At 47.3% G+C, this 14,900-nt stretch overlaps 1 long non-coding RNA gene across 1 annotated transcript; it reads left to right on the top strand.

Moving 5' to 3' along the window:
* The first annotated feature begins 5,073 nt into the window (after positions 1-5,073).
* Positions 5,074-14,523, top strand: LOC147960326 (uncharacterized). Its single transcript, XR_015610658.1, has 3 exons — positions 5,074-8,506; positions 13,990-14,227; positions 14,332-14,523. It is a non-coding gene; the product is annotated as an uncharacterized LOC147960326 (long non-coding RNA).
* Positions 14,524-14,900: the final 377 nt, after the last annotated feature.

Here is a 14,900-nt window from a genome sequence, read left to right as displayed (position 1 = left end):
TAAAACGGCAACTCAAGCCGAATACCAGCCCACTCCACCTCATTATAAAGGCAAAGATAAAACAACTCGTGGTCATACATATGACCTTCGGCAGGACCTAAATAATAGAGCAGGACATACCAGATCGATCTATGGATCGCGAGGACGTACCTCGACACGTGATGACAGCTATCTATTCGGCCGTGACAAGGCTAGTCATACATGGGCCGAACACCGCAGATGGACTCCATCAGAGCTACGTCGTAATGCAGCCTGATATAGAGGCGCCGCACACCCTCTTTGCTTCACTGACGAAGTAATGGATCACGAATTCCCAGAAGGGTTTAAACCCGTAAATATCAAATCATACGATGGAACAACTGACCCCGTGGTGTGGATCGAGGACTTTATTCTCCACATTCATATGGCTCATGGAGATGACCTCCACGCCATCAAATAGCTCCCTTTAAAACTCAAAGGGCCAGCTCGGCACTGGCTAAACAGTCTGCCTGAAAATTCTATTGGCAGCTAGGAGGATTTGGAAGAGGCCTTCCTGGAGAACTTCCAAGGTACATATGTCTGGCCACCAGATGGCGATTACTTAAGTCACATTGTCCAGCAACCCGGAGAGTCAGCTAGGAAGCTTTGGACTAGGTTCTTAATTAAAAAGAACCAAATCATCGATCGTCCGAACACAGAAGCCCTAGCGGCTTTCAAGAACAGCGTCTGGGACTAGTGGCTCGCTTGCCACCTCGGTCAAGAAAAACCAAAATCCATGCCAGCCCTTACCGCTCTGATGACCCGCTTTTGCGCGGGAGAAGACAGCTGGCTCGCTCGTAGAAGTAATACCACCAACGATCCGGGCACTTCTGAAGTCCGGGACAGCAATGGCAAACCACGACGCAGTAAATACAAACGCGGCAATGATAACGAAAGAAAGCATGTCACAACGGTCAACGCCGGATTCAGCATCCCCAAATCCGGTCGACGGAAGAAGCCATTCAAGGCAAACATAGACGAACCATCCAATTTAGACAAGATATTGGACCGGCCCTGCCAGATTCATGGCCACCCCGACAAATCAGCCAATCATACCAACAGAAGCTGTTGGGTCATCAAGCAGGCCGGCAAGCTTAACGCCAAACACAAGGGGAGGAGCCCGCCAGGCGATAGCAACGATGAAGAGGCTCACCAATCAAATACCAGGGGTCAGAAGCAATTTCCCCCCGAAGTGAAAACAATGAACATGGTATACGTGACACACAATTCTACTGGGGAGTAGGATAAACACTCCCTCCGAACTGAGGATCACACTACGACAACCTCAGCCGAAGTACAAAGGGGCCTCATTAAACCGCATACCTTGTTGGCCATTAAGCCTCCGATCTCCACTCAACAGGATCGACCGATTTTGAAGCAGGACTAGCAGTTCGGCTTCCGCCATCTGCCTCATACACCTGTGAAATCTGTACCGCGCATACATAACTATGCAATTCAAATAGCCCGGGCGCCGGTGAAAGCACAATACGGACGGGTCTACAAGTACTCCCATAAACTACTCCCCTTTTCCCCCTTTTTCTAAATTACTCTTTCTTTTTCCATTATCCTTTGCCACAGGTAGCGCACAAGCTGGCCATATCATGGACTGTATCAGAGTTCGGGTTCATAAATCCACCCAAAGGATACTCTTATTACGGAGGCCCTCCACTGAGGAAAGGTGGCGCAGACGTGCGACGGGAGGTCCAAAATAACTTTTTGTAGACCGCACTCTCTATTTCGAGCGTGTAAAGTGCCTTTTTCCTCCGCCTTCGACCCCTGGCATGTAAAATAGTCGGGGTTGCGGCTTTGTTATCTATATAAACGATTGGCACATCACTCATATCCTAGTAAAAATAATCCACTCTTTTCTAGAGAACCGAGTTTTACCCCTACGGTTGTTTCAAACATAGACCTTGGCAGAACTTGCCAGGGGCTCAGTATGGGAACAAGCGAGTTGCCGACAAAGTCCCAACAGCTCTATAGCATACTTCTGGATCGTGAGTTTTGGCCTTATATGCATCAGCTCCGAATCATGTCTTGGGTCAAAAGTTGGGTTGCCCGGCTCCTGTGTTTGCTACCTTATGTTCCGATCTATTGGCTAGGGTAGTAAAGGGAGAACTACTGCGATTGTGCTTCCGATTCACCTGGTTAAGCACCTCAGTAGAGAAAGCCGAAAACTGACTGTCATGATGGGGTGAGAGTTGGTCAACCACTCGATGACTTATTGGAATCTTTCGCGATTCTCGCCGTGTCACACGAAGGACCTATTTCAGGTCAAATATGTAAACGCATTATACGAGAATATGCCGCGTACATACCAGGGGCTACATCGTAGACCCACCATAAAACTCCTATGGCTAAGTGAAAGTGTTAACGCCCTATAGTCCGGTTTCCTGGTTCACCGCACTAACACCTCCTTGACGGACCAAGACGTTGGGTCAAGAGTGATCAGATGCTTTTCCGAACACCACCATATTTCCTACGAGGAGGTTGAAGCCGACGACTAGAAAACTTTCAGATCACATACAAACGGCCGCATAGGAGGAACAAAAACCTTTAGGCAAAACCAAAATATAAACTGCTTATAAAAATTGTCTTTTAGAATTTGTCGTGGAAAGATCACGGCAGATATCCTCGTTGAAAGGACTTAGTCGTGAGACCAACTCATCTATGTGGTAGCTTGAGAGGGGTTGAGCGGAATCCAGAGACACAACACACACGACAAGGATTTAGACAGCTTCGGGCCCCGGGAAACATCATCCGGTAATAGCCCTACATGTTGTTTGTGGCTAGGTCTCATTATGCTCATCAGGGAGTCGCCGCATAAGCCGGCTCCCCTTTAGTTGTGTCTAGCCTTAGCAATTATTTTTTGTCCCTCTTGGGGTGCCCTGCCCCTCCTTATGTAAGTTAGAGGGGCGGGTTACATATGGAGTCCTATTAGGATTAGGACTAGTCTACCTTCTAATACAAACTGGATACAAGTTCGGGTCTTGACTCCTTGTAAGGGAAATATTCCTCATGCCTTTCCTCTTAAACTGGCCCACCATTAACATAAACCAACCTTCTGGGCCTTGGGCCTTGTCATCCGTCAGTCCCACCCGCCTAGTTACCAGTGAGTCATAATGTTCAGGCGGGTTGCTTGTAAACCGTCTGGTCAGGGCGACTCATCAGTGAATCGCCAAGTGCCAACTAGGTCTCGAGTAAGCCGTCAAGTCTGGCCGGGTCATACCACGGGGTATATCCCCGACATTAGCCCCCAGTTTAATTTGGATTTATCCATGTTAAACTGATCCTGTAAAACAAACACAAGAACAAATTTGACAGATTATGCTCCGGGCTAAGAATTCTTGTAAACCGGCACCTGATCATCCTTAATTCCTTGTCATTTCCTTCTTCTAGAAATCCAGGTCAATAAGCCAGCTTCCTACTCAATTTGCTGATGTTGATTTCTCACAAAAATATTTTAAGAAATAATCCACTTGAATCAGCTTTCTAAAGCACCGGCTTAAAAATATTGGTCTTGAAATACTCCTCTAATTTTTCAGCCGGCTTGAATATGTAGATCTTGCCAATTTATGATTACCAAAATTGCCGGGTTATAAACAGATGATGTTGAGTCATAATTTGTTGCTGACACCGGGTCATAATTGTTGCAGACACCGGGTCAATCTGGTTTACTCAAAACTGAGAATTTGAAAAAAATTCTTCCTTATATCCATATTACCTGTAGCCCCCAAGTCTTGAGCAGAACAAAGTGATGGCTTAAGACTTGCTTCTATATAAATACTGCCACTTTTGAAGAAATCCATGTTGTTCATCCCAGTCACTAAAAATTGAATACTCCATATTATGTAGCCCCCAAGTGTCAGGTTGTCATGCTTGCAGCAACCTGGGACTTGTAATTGCCTGATGCTCAAAAAAATTCAACCAGTGTAGCCCCCAAGGGCTGGGTCATTATGCAATAATGAGCAGGGACTTTATAAATATGATCATGCTTTATTTCAAAAATAACATCATATGATGTAACTACACCATGGGGCTTGAACCCGCGTCCACAAGGTTAAGAGCTTTGTGCTTTACCAACTGAGAAGTGGACCCTTGAATATAATGGATTAAGATTTGTGTACCTTGAATCATTGATAGGAGTAATTGGTAGCCCCCAAGGGCCAGATCATTATGATGTGATGAGTCGGGTCTTCAATAAGGCCAGTAAAAATGACTTTGCATTAGCCCCCAAGTGTCATGGTGCATGCTTGCAGCGACATGAGACTTGCATATTTGATATAATCTCAACTTGAATAATGTAGCCCCCAAGGGCCGGGTCGTAAGCCTGGAGCGACTCGGGACTATTCCCTCCATTGTAGAATAAATTATATCCATTGATAAAATAATAGCCATTGCGCTGAAGCGACTTTGAAAACCTCAATCATAATATTGGTTATTGATAACCATAATAAAAATCCAGCCATGTTGCCTATTCAAGATTTGAATAATATAATCCGTTGAGGGTATTGACCCGTAGGCATGCAATAGCATGATTTTGATTGCTCAAGCCATGGGAATCATAGTTATATAACCAAAACTGGTCTGAATGATAACCATATAATTTAAAATATATCATACATGTGTTATTTGATCACACTGTTGGTTTACCAAGGCAATGCAGTAAGGGTGATAACCCAAATTATTGAGCACTGGTAATTATCAGAGATTGCCGGTTTATAAAGAAAGCCGGGCTTGGTTAATAAACACCGGATATTATCTCATCTCATACTGGCGACTTATAGTCAAAAGCCAGGTCGGGTTAATAAACACCGGATATTATCTCATCTCATACTGGCGACTTATAGTCAAAAGCCAGGCCGGGTTAATAAACACCGGATATTATCTCATACTGGCGACTTATAGTCAAAAACAAGACCGGGTCAATAAACACCGGATTGTAGCTGATCGTATGCTGACAAATTATAGTTGAAAGCCAAGCCGGGTCAATAAACACCGGATTAGTATAATCTTCATCAAAAGAAACTGCCAAAAGAAAGATTTCAGAAGAAAACATGCAAAAAGGCGAGGCTTTTCATGGGCTGCCAGGCCACTGAGTTAAACCATTTTGCAAAGCCTTATAAGATGGACCTCACATTAACCAATCGTCATTTTAACTATGACAAGTTCAGGTTCTCTATAAGATTGACTTGTCAAACGTTCGACGGGTCTTACTAGGATTACCTGGGCGGAGTGGCTTACTTAAAAAGGCAGGATAACCCCGGGTTCTAGGTGAATACACCTGGCTTCCAAGCCTGGCTTTTATAGCCTATTACAAGGTTATAGACTCTTTGTTCTTGTAGAAGCAAAGAGCCCCCGAGCAATATTTTGAGATGTGCTCAATGGGTGCCTATGTTTGAGTTGTGCTTTTGTAACACTCTCTTTGGCCCCTTTGATTTTTCTGAGAACTCAAACTTTGTGAGAGATATTTCTTCTTGAACTGGATGTTAAACCAGATTTTGAGAGCTTCAAAGCTTTGTGAGAGACATCTTTACCTTGAACCGGATTTTAAACCGAAATCTTCATTTTTAGCTGAAAATTTTCTGATGGCCTTTAAACTCGAACTTGCGAGAGATTAATTCTTTTTGAACCGGAAATTCTTAAACCGGATTTGAGAGCTTCAGAGCTTTTGTGGGAGAACATCTTTCCCTTGAACCAGATTTTGAGCCGGAATCTTCATTTTGAGCCGGAAATTTTCTGACGGCCTTTAAATTTTCATCAATATGGCAGCAGCCTCCGGGACCAGGTTATCTTCTCTTCCATCATCCTAGGGTTCTTGAATTAACTGAAACTTGCAAGTTTTGCTGAGTCATGTCGTCGTAGACCCCGAGTCTTAAGGCGACTCGAGGAGTTGGCTTGAGATTCTCCATATTTGACCATGATATAAACCATCCAAAGTTGTATATCATTGGTGTTGATAACACGATGTGAATCCACAGAAGGTTGAGGTGACTGCGGCGGGTTATAAATGATCCCGTATGAGCCATGTCAGCAACTCGGCCAATGGTTCCTTCCAACTGGCGATTTGAAGTTAACCAAACTGTAGTGGTGGCGACTTGTGCGCCTGCTCATTGAGCCACCCAGTGTAGACGGCGGTTGATTGTATATGATAATATGCCTCCATTTTGTTGAAAGAAAACCGGACTACCCAAGCCGTGACTTGCTCATACTCAATAAACAGCTCATGCAGACAGGTGCGGCCCGGTATGTTGATGTAGACCAGGCCGCGAGAGACGGACGACAAAGACGACCGCAGCATCAGAGGCGACTCGGACAGATAAGTCGGCCGCGACATTTGTAAGCCGGTGCGGACGGGAGAGTCGGCCATAGCGTTGTAAACCGGCACGGACGGGCGAGTCGGCCACATGGATGGTCCCGATAAGTTGAAGTAGTCCGGGCCGCAAGGGCGGCATCTTGTGCACATATTCTTTGATCATTATGGCACGGTCATATACTAGCGCATGACAATAATTGTGCGATTTATATATCCATGACCCGGCCATCGTCTTTGAAGTGACCAATTGTCCTGCATATAAAATACAAAGACCAAAGTAATTGTTCTTTGACAAAAATAGTATATGCTAATAAGATAAATTTAAATGGAGGTCACCTGATTTGTTCGGACGATGGATGATCCGTTTATATAGCATCCGAGAACAATTTTTCAACACATTTGCTGACCACTTTGACTTTTCTTCACACCAGTCCCCTTATCCTTTTTAGTAGGAATCGGGTGGCTCCGCATTCGGAGGAAAGCAGCGGTCGACCGGCGAGGCAGAAGCAGCCATCGCAGCAACTTGGAGCGGCAGGCGGCTTAGCGACCCGAAGCGATGTGACTTGGCGATGGTGTCTTGAAACCGAATAGCAGAGATAAATACAGGAGGCTCCGGTGGTAGTTCCTTGAAGCCGCGGAGACGCGCCAGTTTAACTTGAAGGCGAGGCGGGGCCGATGGATCGGCGTTGGTGAGTTGGAGCAGCAAAGCAGCGACGGCTTGGTAGAGGCCAGCGGCTCTCGAAGCAGCATAAGGTGTGCGCTGCGGTGACGGAGGCAGGGCGGTCGGTGAGGCGTCGGCAGGTCGAGGTAGCAGCGGGTTTAAAGCGAGCACGCGGCAGCAGAGCAGCAGGAAGTGAGGCCGGCGGCTTGCGGCGCGGTCCCAGCGAGGACGGGGCAGCTCAGGGGCGAGTACGCGGTGCAGAGGGCGGGAGCGCAGGAGCGGCTCGACGAAGGCGGCGAAGGGTATGAGCGCAGCGGTTATGACATCGAGGCTGGTGCTTTAGAAGCGGCCGAGGGCTCGAACAGGGGCCGCGGCTTGGACAGTCGCAGGGGCAGAAGCAGCCAAGGCTGGAGAGGAACGACCCGCCATGGAAGAGGGCGTGGGCGGATCCAGCGGCTCAGCGAGAGGTGGAATCCGAACCAAAGTAGGCGTCTCTCAAGCCATGGAAGCGGCTTAGAGTAGAGGTAGGGGCCTTGCACATGTCCCTGGGTGGCTCTTGGCGGTAACGGCGTTCGAGCAGCGGCTCTGAGTGAAGGCAACGGCGAGCCGGCGTCATAGGGGCCGCGGCAGCGGAGGTGAGTAGGCCAGCGCAAGGTAAGGCTGCGGTGCGACCCGGGGTCGTTACAATTATTCTGAGCAAGTCATTTCTCTCATGCTAGAAATTTGGAGTCCACGTGAATACAGTCGTTGTACTAGTTGAGGGCTCCTCACATGGATGGGCATGGGACTCCATCAGGCATGATGGACCTTTGATTCATCCGCGTGTGCCTGTACATGCTAGGTTGATCTTGAGACCTCGCAAGGTCGCAAGCAGCCGTAGCGCGTGACGCGTGATTGCTGTTTCCAACCAACTCGGATTTGGATGGCTGTATTCGAAGTAGCCACGGTGACTCGCAGATTACTCTGTTTTGATTTGGATGAGCATTAATTTGACGCGCTTGCCTCGGTCGATGGAACCTGCTAGTTTTGACAGATCACGTGAAACGGCAGCTTATGTCAGCGAAACTGATCTCTTGCAGGTTTCGGCGGCTTTGTGGTATGGTAGCGCACAGCCGAAATCATCTCCTGCCGGCTGTACGATGCGGCGATGCATAGATGAAACTCTAAATTGTCTCGATCTCATCTTATATACACCGCAGAAAACTTCTTCAATCTTGACTGATGAACTTACTGTTGATGCAGATCCTCCTAAATCGGTTCTTCTTCATCCAGAAAATTATGAACTTCTTAATTCCAGAAAGATCCCTCCAAGAACTCAACACCACCATGCGCAAGCCCCACGGTGGGCGCCAACTATTGTGGAAAGATCACGGCAGATGTCCTCGTTGAAAGGACTTAGTCGTGAGACCAACGCATCTATATGGTAGCTTGAGAGGGGTTGAACGGAATCCAGAGACGCAACACACAAGACAAGAATTTAGACAGCTTCGGGCCCCGGGAAACATCATCTGGTAATAGCCCTACATGTTGTTTGTGGCTAGGTCTCATTATGCTCATCAGGGAGTCACCGCATAAGCGGCTCCCCTTTAGTTGTGTCTAGCCTTAGCGATTATTTTTTGTCCCTCTTGGGGTGCCCTACCCCTCCTTATATAAGTTAGAGGGGTGGGTTACATGTGGAGTCCTATTAGGATTAGGACTAGCCTACCTTCTAATACAAACCAGATACAAGTTCGGATCTTGACTCCTTGTAAGGGAAATATTCCTCACGCCTTTCCTCTTAAACCGGCCCACCATTAACATAAACCGGCCTTCTGGGCCTTGGGCCTTGTCATCCGTCTGTCCCGCCCACTGGGTTACCAGTGAGTCATAATGTTCAGGCGGGTTGCTTGTAAACCGTCTGGTCAGGGCGACTCATCAATGAATTGCGAAGTGTCAATTGGGTCTCGAGTAAGCCGTCAAGTCTGGCCGGGTCATATTTCGGCTGGGTCATACCGCGTAGTATATCCCCGACACAATTCATAAAGAGTTCACTCGAATATTATGCCTTTCAAACATTGACCCTCTATCAAGCGGGCAGCCTCTAAGACGTCCTCAAAGTAATGCTCTGGTGTGTGATGGTCCTTGCCCTTGGGTGGACCCTTCACTGCAATATCGATGGCCTTCATCTTTCCCCAGTATGTCTTGACTCGGACAAAGGCCATCCGTGCACCTTCAATGCACGCCGACCGCTTCACGGCGTCGACACATGGCACCGCATCAGCAAGCCGCTACACCAAACTGAAGTAGCTATTCGGAATAGGCTCAGTCGGCCATAGCCGAAGTATGACGTTCTTCATGACAGCACCGGACATCCTGTGAAGCTCGGCCCATTGGGACATCTATTCATTCAGCAGTAGAGGGTGTTTTGATGCACCAAATTGTGACCAGAAAAGCTTCTCTGTTGCATATCCCTCTTGCGCTTGGTAAAATTGCGCCGCATCGGAAGAACTCTTCGGCAGGTCCAAAAACATGTCTGGAGAGCTCCACACTTGGTTAAGCTGAGCATAATTCGGATCGCCGAACTTAGTTTGCAATAAATAGGGCTTACCAGCCGCGATCTCCCCAGTTTGCCGGATCTCTTCTCGGGCCGCTCTAGATTTAGACCGGGCTTTTCTAGCCTCTCGTAAGGCCTTGTCAAGATCAACCGCTTTGGCTTTATTATCCCTCTCGAGAAATCCGCAGCGGCTAGCGGCCTCCTTTAGCTCAAGCGTCATCGAGGGTATTTTCTCCTCGTATTGGTGTCGAGCAGCCTGTTCGGCCTTTAACTCGGCAGATGCCTTTTCGGCAGCTGCATTACTAATCCGGGCCTGCTCCTTGGCCCAGGCTAGCTCAGCTCAAAGGATCTCGACCGCGGCAGCACCATCTGCAGATATGTACATCTTATTACACAAGTCTTCGCATCATGCTTATATTGTAAACACGTGCATAGTATGGTTGCCCCAAAAACATACTTTGTGCCTTGTCAAGCCGCCTGTAGATAAGCGCGATATCATTATCCGCCTCATCAATCTTGTGTTGCAACTCCGCAACCTCTATAGTACGGACAGTTTCCCGGGAGATCACAACCTATGTTCTAATTAATCATATTATTTTCTGGGCATATCTTTTGATCCTCTGATCGCCTCCCTCGGGAAGCCAATCAGAGCCTTAGGGGCTACTATCTATACACAGGTGTATTTTGTGAATAAAACACAATTGAACATATTACATTACAAACCTCGAAGCCTCTTAGAAGGCCCACGAAGGCCTCATTCAATCTGCTTTTCACGGACATGACCTTTTCGACCACCGTGCCCATCAAGGTACGATGTTCCTCTAAGACAGACGCCTGCTGCAGCATATTCATCAATATATCCGGCGCCTCTGGGTCTCCGGAAGTTGTTGTAGGAGTACAGCCTCCCTTTGAAGGGATCCGTTTATTCATATCCGGCTGAAGACCGGACTGTTCGGGGCCTCCATTGTTGGTCTCCGGACCCTGGGCCACCGAAGTATCACCTTCGGGTAGTGTCTTCATCATACCTTGCACCACTTGTTGATCGGGGGAGACCCTCAGCGATGAGACCTCGAAGTCGTCCGCCCTATTGGGCGAGGAGGCCGGTGGAGGCGTCTCGCTTTCCATCATCTGCGGTAGAAGGTCCCCCGAGGAAGAGGATTGTTGGAGAAGGCTGCATGCCGAACTACAAAAAACATGTATTCTAGACATTACAAGATAGGAACGGGACATATTTAAAACACCCTTGTTCACTTACGATTTGGCCTGATGCTTGTCCTCGTCGTGGGACTGCGTGATAATGTCGTCCTCCAAGCCCGGGCCACCCGTCAGAGGCATCTTGCCTCGCTTGGGAGCCTTTTCCTCCCAATCTTTGAAGGCGGCCCTTTTCTTTCCATGGGGGGAAGAGACGTTAACTTCCCCTTCATTTTTGTCTTCGAATGATGGAATCTTGATTCCCCCGGACACAATGTATGATATACCTTCAGAATGGAGGTCATCTTTGGTCCTCCCACTCTCCGCTTTGCTCTCCTTCACAGGCATTTGATGTAGTGCCGGGGCCAGCATCCTTGTTAACATGGGATTCGCTGAACCTTCAGGAAGGGGGGCCGAACACCGAATTAATTCTGCTTTCTTTATCCAGCCCTGAAAGAGGATAGTTTTCTCAGTAACGTATTACGACATACTTAACTACAAAGTGTTCGGAAGTCGAGTGCTTACCGAGGTATCTGGACATTTGCAGTCGAGGCCGGCGTCCTCAGTGGTGTCCGGCCAATGTTTTCGTTTCCTGAAAAACAACTTCCACATCCCTTTGTGTGTAATGCCGAAGAAGTGTTGGAGGGTTCGTGGTCCTTCCGGATTGAACTCGCACATGTGGAGAGGCCTACGCTGGCATGGCAGAGCTCGGCGGACTAGCATTACTTGAATCACGTCGACAAGATCTATGTCCTTCTCAAGGAGGGTTCGGATGTGGCTCTGTAGAGTCTGCACTTCATCAACTGATCCCCAGTCCAGACCCATATTGATCCATGATGCAAGCTGTAATGGAGGACCAGAACAGAACGCATGTATAGCTGCCCACTTGGTGCTACAGGGTTTCATGATGTAAAACCACTCTCGCTACCATTGGTTCGAAGTCTCTGTGAAAGAGCCTTTTGGCAAGAGAGTGTTGGCAAGCTTACTTCCTACAACACTGCCACACTCCGCTTGTTCCCTGTCGACTACCTTCGGCTTCACACTAAAGGTCTTGAGCCATAGGATGAAGTGTGGGGGGATTCGGAGGAAGGCCCCGCACATGATGATAAACGCCGAGATGTGGAGGAAAGAATCCGGAGCTAGATCGTGAAAATCTAGTTCGTAATATAACATTAGCGCCCGGACAAAGGGGTGGAGAGCAAACCCTAGCCCTCGGAGGAAGTGAGAGATAAATATGAACCGCTCGCCGAATCTGGGGGTCGGAATAACCTGTCCTTGAGCAGGAAGCCTGTGGGGGATCTCCGCGGTCAGGTATCTGGCCACCCGAAGCTTTGCGATATCCTCCTTTGTAACGGAGGAGGCCACCCATCGACCTTGAGGGCTGGGTCCGGACATGATGGGGAAGCTTGGAGCGATGGAGTCGAACCTTGGGTGCTAGAACTTGAGGTTGGAAAGGCTGAGGAGAGGTTTGGCGTAAAAAGATGGACCTTGGTTCCTTTATAAAGGCACCGGGTATTGAACGCCTCCTCCTGAGCCTGAAGACTTGCCTATTCCTAAGGAATCTTTTCAACATAACGGTTGGGCTTCCCACGCTCATATTGGTATGAATCTCGCAATAAGGGGACACGATCTCTGCTTCGACAGGACGTGCCAATAACAACCACGCCTTGAAATGTGGAATGGTAGGATAGGAAACGGTTCGAAATAAATAACTGGGCGAGCGTGATGTCACGTCATAAAAATTATCAGCAGATTGGACTCATAAAATAATATGTTCTACGGCTGTGGTACTTATGTTACAGGTCCAGACACGATCATTACGTCTGAAGACTATCTTGGAGTTCGGAAGGAGGAACCCGCCTTGCAATGCCGAAGACAGATCTACGTGCCGGATACCTTGTCATTGAAGCCAGGTTCAGGGGCTGCTGAGGGAGTCCTGGACTAAGGGGTCCTTGGGCGTCCGCCCTGTTGGCCATGGGGCGGACCGATGGGTTGTGAAGAACAAGAAGACCGAAGACTGCACCCGTGTCCGAATAGGACTCTCCTTGGCGTGGAGGGCAAGCTTGGTGACCAACTATGAAGATTCATTTCTCTGTAACCGACATTGTGTAACCCTAGATCCCTCCCATGTCCATATAAACCAGAGGGCTAGTAGATAGGCCAAATCCTCATAATCGTAGCCAGACTAGACTTTTAGGGTTTAGTCATTACGATCTCGTGGTTGATCAACTCTTGTAACACTCATATTCATCAAGGTTAATCAAGCAGGACGGGTATTACCTCCATAGAGAGGGCCCGAACCTGGGTAAACATCGTGTCCCCTGTCTCCTGTTACCATCGACCTTAGACGCACAGTTCAGGACCCCCTACCCGAGATCCGCCGGTTTTGACACCGACACCTAGCATATGCAAATATGGCCTCGGAACATTGAGACCGGAAGGTCGAACGTGAATCATATAGTAGATATGATCAACATAGTGATGTTCACCATTGAAAACTACTCCATCTCACGTGATGATCAGACATGGTTTAGTTGATATGGATCACGTGATCATTTAGATGACCAGAGGGATGTCTATCTAAGTGGGAGTTCTTAAGTATGATTAATTGAACTTTAATTTATCATGAACTTAGTACCTGATAGTAGTTGCATGTCTATGTTGTTGTAGATCAATGGCTCGTGCTACCGTTCCCTTGAATTTTAATGCGTTCCTAGAGAAAGCTAAGTTGAAAGATCATGGTAGCAACTACACGGACTGGGTCCTTAACTTGAGGATTATCCTCATTGATGCACAAAAGAATTGCGTCCTGGAAGCACCGCTAGGTGCAAGACCCGCTGCAGGAGCAACTCCGGACGTTATGAACGTCTGGCAGAGCAAAGCTGATGACTACTCGATAGTTCAGTGTGCCATGCTTTACGGCTTAGAATCGGGACTTCAAAGACGTTTTGAACATCATGGAGCATATTAGATGTTCCAAGAGTTGAAGTTAATATTTCAAGCAAATGCCTGAGTTGAGAGATATGAAGTCTCCAACAAGTTCTATAACTGCAAAATGGAGGAGAATAGTTCTGTCAGTGAACACATACACAGAATGTCTGGGTACCACAACCACTTGACTCAGCTGGGAGTTAATCTTCCTGATGATAGTGTCATTGACAGAGTTCCTCAATCACTCCCACCAAGCTATAAAGGCTTCATGATGAACTATAATATGCAAGGGATGGAAAGACAATTCCCGAGCTCTTGACGATGCTAAATGCTGCGCAGGTAGAAATCAAGAAGGAGCATCAAGTGTTGATGGTTAACAAGAACACTAGTTTCAAGAAAAAGGGCAAAGGGAAGAAGGGGAACTTCAAGAAGAACAGCAAGCCAATTGTTTCTCAAGGGAAGAAGCCCAAGTCTGGACCTAACCCTGAGACTGAGTGCTTCTACTGCAAAGGGACTGGTCACTGGAAGCGGAACTGCCCCAAGTATTTGGTGGATAAGAAGGATGGCAAAGTGAAAGGTATATTTGATATACATGTTATTGATGTGTACCTTACTAATGCTCGTAGTAGCGCATGGGTATTTGATACTGGTTCTGTTGCTCATATTTGCAACTTGAAACAGGGGCTATGGATTAAACGAAGATTGGCTAAGGACGAGGTGATGATGCGCGTGGGAAATGGTTCCAAAGTCGATGTGATCGCCGTCGGTACGCTACCTCTACATCTACCTCGGGATTAGTTTTAGATCTAAATAATTGTTATTTGGTGCCAGCGTTGAGCATGAACATTGTATCTGGATCTTGTTTGATGTGAGACGGTTATTCATTTAAATCAGAGAATAATGGTTGTTCTATTTATATGAGTAATATCTTTTATTGTCATGCACCCTTGATGAGTGGTCTATTTTTGTTGAATCTCGATAGTAGTGATACACATATTCATAATATTGAAGCCGAAAGATGCAAGGTTAATAATGATAGTGCAACTTATTTGTGGCACTACCGTTTAGGTCATACTGGTACAAAATGCATGAAGAAACTCCATGCTGATGGACTCTTGGAATCACTTGATTATGAATCACTTGATGCTTGTGAACCATGCCTCATGGGCAAGATGACTAAGACTCCGTTCTCCGGAACAATGGAGCAAGCAAGTGACTTATTGGAAATAATACATACTGATGTGTTCGGT

This window comes from Triticum urartu, chromosome 7A (assembly GCF_056163025.1).
Source record: "Triticum urartu cultivar PI428250 chromosome 7A, HENAU_Tu73, whole genome shotgun sequence".
In the NCBI taxonomy this organism is placed as follows: domain Eukaryota; kingdom Viridiplantae; phylum Streptophyta; class Magnoliopsida; order Poales; family Poaceae; genus Triticum; species Triticum urartu.
The sequence above is the reverse complement of the archived record's forward strand: the minus strand, read 5'-3'. Positions and strand labels throughout refer to the sequence as shown.